Genomic DNA, 8,232 nt, shown 5'->3' on the forward strand with positions numbered 1-8,232 from the left:
CATGCTCACATCTGAAGCAAACCTAATTAACACTTACTATATACCTGTATAAGTGATCATAGCGTTGCCCCCATGGTCACGTCTAAGGCATACTTAGTCTGGATATTTCGCACACCAATATAAGTAACCATAACATTACTGCTACGGCCACATTTAGAACGACCTAATTTTATATTTATCCGACAACATCTCATCATAAACATATCGGTCTATAATTTGCTAAATCAGAGGTTTACACTTTGATCACTGAAATATTCACCATTGGATGGACCTATACCCACAGGTAATTACATGTTGGATACAATTCAAATAAAGTGCGAGTGTATTAAAACAAGATAAAATTATTAAATGATCCTTGAATAACCCTACGATTGTCCCTAATATTAGCAACATGGTGAGAATCTAATTAAATAAATACCTTAAAATAAAACTCCATATCAAATAATATATGAATAATTACACAGTCACAATTTAGTATTTACACTTATATGACTAAGCTATAGCTCATGACAAGCTGTTGAGCTCCTATCAATTACTCCCCTACTATGAGGGTTTAGTGATGAGAACCACATCTGGTACCTCACTCACCCCCCCTCTTATTGTTTAGGGCTGCTTCGCCAATAAGCCTTTAAATTGACCCAAATGAAGCATATTACGATATACTCATACAAAACCTATATCTGGAATACTTAAAATAATATCTATCTCCATTAAAAAATATATATATATCACATCCGAACCCTCATAATCCAGGGTCTCAAAAAAAAAAAAAAAAAAAAAAAAAATTTTGACCAGATAATCATAACAGGGTCACACACTTCCGAATCTCCTACTAAAGTGTTCAACCAGACCGCAGCACATCAAATTTAACTACCTTCAATCAAAAATTATTTATGAAGCAGTTTAAATCTAGTTCTATATTTAACCCCTTAGGGGCTAAACTTTTCAATAAAAAGATCCAGCGAGTCTCCCTCTGCGATAGATCCCTGACCCTGTTGGACCCCCTCCAAGAAGGATGGACCACGTCGATTCCACAGAATTGTAAAAGTGAGGGATCCTTTTGATGTTTTTGTTTGAAATGCAAGGAGACACTATGATACTTATAACCGTTCTTAATATTGGTTAAATGCTCCGAGATTCTGATCCTTAGTAGTCTTTTTGTTCTGCCCACATAAAGTAGGCCACAAGGGCACCACATTAAATATACAACAAAAGAGGAGTTACAAGTGCTGAATTCCTTAATTTCGAAGGATTCACCTTCCCTGTTTGTTATGCTTGTCACTCCTCTGTGGCTAACTTTCACGGTCCTGCAGCAAATGCATCTTCTGCAACAGTAAAAGCCCTTAAGGTCGATTCTGAGATCATTATGTCCAGGTGGGTCCAAGATTTTCCTTACTACATGATCGCCAAAACTTGGAGCCCTCCTGTAAATGAATCTCGGTTGATTCGGTAGGATCTCTCCCAACTGCCTATCTTTCCGTAAGATGTGCCAATGCTTTTTGAATATCCTCTCAATGTCTTTATATTGACAATGATATCCTGATATGAACCTCAACTGATGTTGGCCTTCCATCGTCCGGGGAACGTTCCTTTTCTCAAAGCAATTCTCCCTCGGGGTTTGTGCCACCTCCTGAATAATTTTATTCAATACATCCGTGTCATATCCTTTCTGTATGAATTTATTTTTGAGGATACCCGCCTGTTCATAAAAATCATCTAACGAAGTGCAATTGCGTCGAACTCGTACCATTTGCCCCTTCGGAATATTTTTTATCCATCCGGGATGGTGGCCACTTCTTATAGACAAATAGCTGTTACGGTCTGTCGGTTTAAAAAACACTTTAGTCCTTAATGTGTCCATATATCTTTCGATGGTCACATCTAGGAAGTTAACCTTAACACTACTAATCTGATATTCCAATCTAATATTATTATTGTTATTATTCAGTTCCTGTAAGAACTCAATTGCCGACTCCTCCGTGCCTTCCCATATACATAGGAGGTCATCAATGAATCTCCGGTAAAATAAAAGCTGGGGTCTTCTGACATTAAAAACTTTCCTGTCCTCCCACTCCGCCATAAACAGGTTGGCGAGGCTGGGAGCAAATTTCGCTCCCATTGCCACGCCAACCTGCTGGGAATAAAAGTCACCGTTGCACCAAAAATAGTTATGGGACATGCAAAAATCTAGTACATGCCCCAAAAACCGCTTTTGTATGCCTGGAATGTCCTCTCTCTTACTTAATGCCCAATTTAGAGCTAAGGATGCGTCTTCATGTTGTATAATAGTATACAAAGAAGCTACATCAGCCGTTACCAAGTATACAGGAGATGTAGCACTTAATCTTACATCCTTGAGCAAAGTCAACAAGTCCCCCGTATCTTTCAAATACGCCCTTGTGATCTTTACACTGGGCTGGAGGAATTTATCCAAATACTCCCCCAGTCTAGCTGTGACAGACCCAATGCCATTGACAATGGGGCGAGGCGGTGGACATTGTGTGCTTTTGTGTATTTTTGGCAGAGTGTAGATAACAGGGATTCTACACGCGCTGGGGATTAAATACCTCTTCTCCTTAAGATTCAGAGCATCCATTCTAAACCCCCATTCTACCAAAATTGTCAGCTGGGTTTTATATGCATCCGTAGGGTCAGACATCAGTTTTTTATAGGTGGATCTATCTCCAACTAGTGCCAAGAGCTGGTTAAGATAAAATGATTTATCTAACAATACCACTCCTCCCCCTTTATCCGCAGGTCGTATTATGAGATCCTTCTTCTCTTCCAACGACCGAATCCCTTCTTTGATATAATGCGGATTGACCCCCCTGCGTGGGGCGAGTTCCTCGATATCATTAAGTACCAAACTCTTGAATACTTCTATGAAGTGGTTGCTCGGATTCTGGGGGTTAAAGATGGATTTATTTTTGAGTCCTGTATCAATTTTAGTGTCAGGCACTCTCGATTTAATAGTGGATTCCACTGGATGGCTTAGAAAGTACTTTTTAATGTTCATGGACCTAATAAATTTGTGTGTGTCTATGTAGACATCAAATTTATTCATTGCTTTTTTTGGGGCACATTTCAAACCCAAGTTTAAAATGTTGAGCTCCTTATGATTGAGCTCCACACTACTCAGGTTGAATATCCCCGTATTCATGCGTCCCTCAGCCGCTTTCTTGGGTTGTTTCGATCGTCCTGCCCTGCATCCCCTTCTTCTCTTCGGGGGGGCATCTGATCGTAGTTGTACCCCTGAGTGGGAGTGGAGCTTCCTCTCTCTCTTTGGTATGGCCCTTTGGGGTTCCTCCTCGGGGTTCCCCTCCCCCTCCCCCGCTGTCCTAAAAAAGGCACATTGTAAGGTACATAGCCTGGTTGTTCATCATTTTCCAACGGGGCAAATCTGTTATGTAGTGGGACATCCATATTACCAACAGTGTCTCGATGATACGGGGGGTAATGTTGCCATTGCCTATAATTTTGTGGGGTCTCATACCCATATGGACCATCCCTCCCATAACCTCTCGGGGACGGGTACTCATTCTGGTACCTTACCGGGTATCCCCCTCTTCCTCGCGACATAGGTCTCGGGGATTGTTGATAGTTCCGTCCGTAATGGGCATCCATTATGCCTCTTCCTCTGTCACTATTCTTAGGGCCAATGGCCCCCTGCATTCCCTTACCTTTACTCCCTGTCTTTTTGTTATTTCCAGTATTAGGCAAGGGATTACTGGAACCCACCGCTCCACTATTAGAAGGAAATGGGTTACTATTAGAGGCAACTTGATCGCTCATGTTGTTCACGTTTGTTGTTTGCCAAGCAACCTGTTTATGGCGGAGTGGGAGGACAGGAAAGTTTTTAATGTCAGAAGACCCCAGCTTTTATTTTACCGGAGATTCATTGATGACCTCCTATGTATATGGGAAGGCACGGAGGAGTCGGCAATTGAGTTCTTACAGGAACTGAATAATAACAATAATAATATTAGATTGGAATATCAGATTAGTAGTGTTAAGGTTAACTTCCTAGATGTGACCATCGAAAGATATATGGACACATTAAGGACTAAAGTGTTTTTTAAACCGACAGACCGTAACAGCTATTTGTCTATAAGAAGTGGCCACCATCCCGGATGGATAAAAAATATTCCGAAGGGGCAAATGGTACGAGTTCGACGCAATTGCACTTCGTTAGATGATTTTTATGAACAGGCGGGTATCCTCAAAAATAAATTCATACAGAAAGGATATGACACGGATGTATTGAATAAAATTATTCAGGAGGTGGCACAAACCCCGAGGGAGAATTGCTTTGAGAAAAGGAACGTTCCCCGGACGATGGAAGGCCAACATCAGTTGAGGTTCATATCAGGATATCATTGTCAATATAAAGACATTGAGAGGATATTCAAAAAGCATTGGCACATCTTACGGAAAGATAGGCAGTTGGGAGAGATCCTACCGAATCAACCGAGATTCATTTACAGGAGGGCTCCAAGTTTTGGCGATCATGTAGTAAGGAAAATCTTGGACCCACCTGGACATAATGATCTCAGAATCGACCTTAAGGGCTTTTACTGTTGCAGAAGATGCATTTGCTGCAGGACCGTGAAAGTTAGCCACAGAGGAGTGACAAGCATAACAAACAGGGAAGGTGAATCCTTCGAAATTAAGGAATTCAGCACTTGTAACTCCTCTTTTGTTGTATATTTAATGTGGTGCCCTTGTGGCCTACTTTATGTGGGCAGAACAAAAAGACTACTAAGGATCAGAATCTCGGAGCATTTAACCAATATTAAGAACGGTTATAAGTATCATAGTGTCTCCTTGCATTTCAAACAAAAACATCAAAAGGATCCCTCACTTTTACAATTCTGTGGAATCGACGTGGTCCATCCTTCTTGGAGGGGGTCCAACAGGGTCAGGGATCTATCGCAGAGGGAGACTCGCTGGATCTTTTTATTGAAAAGTTTAGCCCCTAAGGGGTTAAATATAGAACTAGATTTAAACTGCTTCATAAATAATTTTTGATTGAAGGTAGTTAAATTTGATGTGCTGCGGTCTGGTTGAACACTTTAGTAGGAGATTCGGAAGTGTGTGACCCTGTTATGATTATCTGGTCAAAATTTTTTTTTTTTTTTTTTTTTTTTTTTTTTTTTGAGACCCTGGATTATGAGGGTTCGGATGTGATATATATATATTTTTTAATGGAGATAGATATTATTTTAAGTATTCCAGATATAGGTTTTGTATGAGTATATCGTAATATGCTTCATTTGGGTCAATTTAAAGGCTTATTGGCGAAGCAGCCCTAAACAATAAGAGGGGGGGTGAGTGAGGTACCAGATGTGGTTCTCATCACTAAACCCTCATAGTAGGGGAGTAATTGATAGGAGCTCAACAGCTTGTCATGAGCTATAGCTTAGTCATATAAGTGTAAATACTAAATTGTGACTGTGTAATTATTCATATATTATTTGATATGGAGTTTTATTTTAAGGTATTTATTTAATTAGATTCTCACCATGTTGCTAATATTAGGGACAATCGTAGGGTTATTCAAGGATCATTTAATAATTTTATCTTGTTTTAATACACTCGCACTTTATTTGAATTGTATCCAACATGTAATTACCTGTGGGTATAGGTCCATCCAATGGTGAATATTTCAGTGATCAAAGTGTAAACCTCTGATTTAGCAAATTATAGACCGATATGTTTATGATGAGATGTTGTCGGATAAATATAAAATTAGGTCGTTCTAAATGTGGCCGTAGCAGTAATGTTATGGTTACTTATATTGGTGTGCGAAATATCCAGACTAAGTATGCCTTAGACGTGACCATGGGGGCAACGCTATGATCACTTATACAGGTATATAGTAAGTGTTAATTAGGTTTGCTTCAGATGTGAGCATGGTAGTAATACTGTGACTGTTCACACTGGTATGCAGAATGTATGATGGTTGAGCTATCCATCTAAGGTATTTGCTGCAATCAGTCCACAGTTAAATATAGGCTAACCGCATCCCTGTACAGCGGCGCGCCGTAGTCTCTTGTCTATTATAGGAGCGGGGACACGAGATGTGCGCATGCGGACTCACCAACCTATGGGAGACCAGGGAGGAGGAGATATAAGGGTTGAGGGACGGCCTAGTTAGCCAATCCCATGAATAAGTCTGATCGATGACGAAACATGTTGGGGGCGTGGCTATGAGATGTGACAAGCAACGCTGAGAGCCGCACTATACGAAGGAGAGTCTGTCATTGCACGGCGCACCACGGAGGGGGGTGAGAAAGACCGTGAGTCTGAGCATCAACACACCTCGGGTCCGCCGTGACCATTTGTTGTTCTGAGTGTATCCACTAATGATTGAAGCTTGCTGTGAATCACATTGGTTTTACTGCTGATTTTTATCTTTAAAATGTGAGTGTTTCCATTGAAGATTGTAGTGGTTTTAAATAAACTTGCCGTGCTGGTTTACGCTATGTGAGTTCCTCATTTTTTTACATGTGGATTGATTCTACACACTGTGGCATTGCTGCTGCTGCTTGCTGGAGTTCTCTGGAGTGTGGCTATTAAGCGTTTTTTGCCGTGCATGAGAGTGCTGGCAAAATTATTCGGTGAGTGAGATTCCTTTGGGAGTGGATTCACGTATCACGGTGGTGAGGTGAAGGACACGTGGAATTCAGCATTTTCAAGATCACTGCACCTTAGAAGATTTGTGCGATTTTTATGCGATTTTTATGCACTTTTCTGTCACAAATTTAATCACGTTATTTATCACAAGATTGTAAAGGACTGATTTTTCATGCTTTAACCAATTAATTTGTTTGTAATATAATTATATAATCAATTACAATTTTTTCTGCACTTTAATTTATGAAACACAATAACTGGGGATTTTTAGCCATTTATTTATTATTTTGCTGTCACAGCTTTTTTCACGTGCACTTTGGATGTACTTTCGCATGGTTTGATTAGTATTGGTAAACACCGTTAAGTTTCATGCATTAATTTGCACACTTAAGATATTTTCAACCTTTATTTTTGATGAAATTGCAGCACATGCGATTTCTAGCACTAGGGATATGAGCGCCTCTTATTTGCTCTGATATATCTAGGAGAAGGTGCGTTGGATTTTAGGATATATTGGATCAGATAATATTTTAGTTTTATAAGTGTGTTATTGCTAAGAATTACAGGCCTACAATATAAAACGCCAAATTTCTATGCAAAATAATTGTACCGCTTTGAGACACAAAAATCTGAAATAATCATACCACCACGGAGGTTAAAGAGGTAAGTAGGATAGTAAAGGAAAAAAAATTAAAAACGGCATATGGAAGATTCAAGGAAACAGAAGGTGTAGTTGTCAGAGAAGAGTATTAAAATAGACAAAAGGAGGCCAAACACATTATCAATGCTGCCAAAGCACAGAAAGATTATTAAATTGCTAAATCTATTAGGAAAGTAGATAAAACCTTTTTTTAGGTCTATTAGTGATAGAAGAAAAAAAAATACAATGGGATCACTAAAAGGAATACTGGGCACAACACATATGTTGAGGGAGACCAGGATGAAGCAAACCATTTAAACAATTACTTCTGTTCAGTCTTCTCAGAAATAAATTGCACTAACAATAACAATTTCTGGGGACAGAGGTAGCAGAGGAACTGGCTCGGTTAAAGCTTAACAAAGCAATAGGTCCTGATAATATTCATCCCAGAGTTCTAAGAGAACCTTGAGGTATAGTTGTTGGGCCATTAACAGATCAATATCTTCTAACAGGACAAGTTCCCCATTACTGACGGACAGCTGATATTGTACCTATCCACAAGACAGGCAGCAAAGTAGAAGCTGGTAATTCCAGGCCAGTGAGTTTAACATCAGTTGTAGTCAACTTAACCTCCCTGGCAGTATGATTATTTCAGATTTTTGCATCTCAATGCGGTACAATTATTTTGCATAGAAATTTTGCGTTTTATATTGTAGGCCTGTAATTCTTGGCAATAACACACTTAAATTATTATTATTATTATACAGGATTTATATAGCGCCATCAGTTTGCGCAGCGCTTTACAACATGAGGGCAGACAGTACACTTACAATACAAATCAATACAGAAGGGATCAGAGGGCCCTGCTCGTTAGAGCTTACAATCTAGAAGGGAGGGTCAAGTGGAAACAAAAAGGTAATAGCTGTGGGGGATGAGCTGATGGAAAAAATGAATAT

The sequence above is a fragment of the Aquarana catesbeiana genome, linkage group LG01 (genome assembly GCF_042186555.1).
Source record: "Aquarana catesbeiana isolate 2022-GZ linkage group LG01, ASM4218655v1, whole genome shotgun sequence".
Classification (NCBI taxonomy): domain Eukaryota; kingdom Metazoa; phylum Chordata; class Amphibia; order Anura; family Ranidae; genus Aquarana; species Aquarana catesbeiana.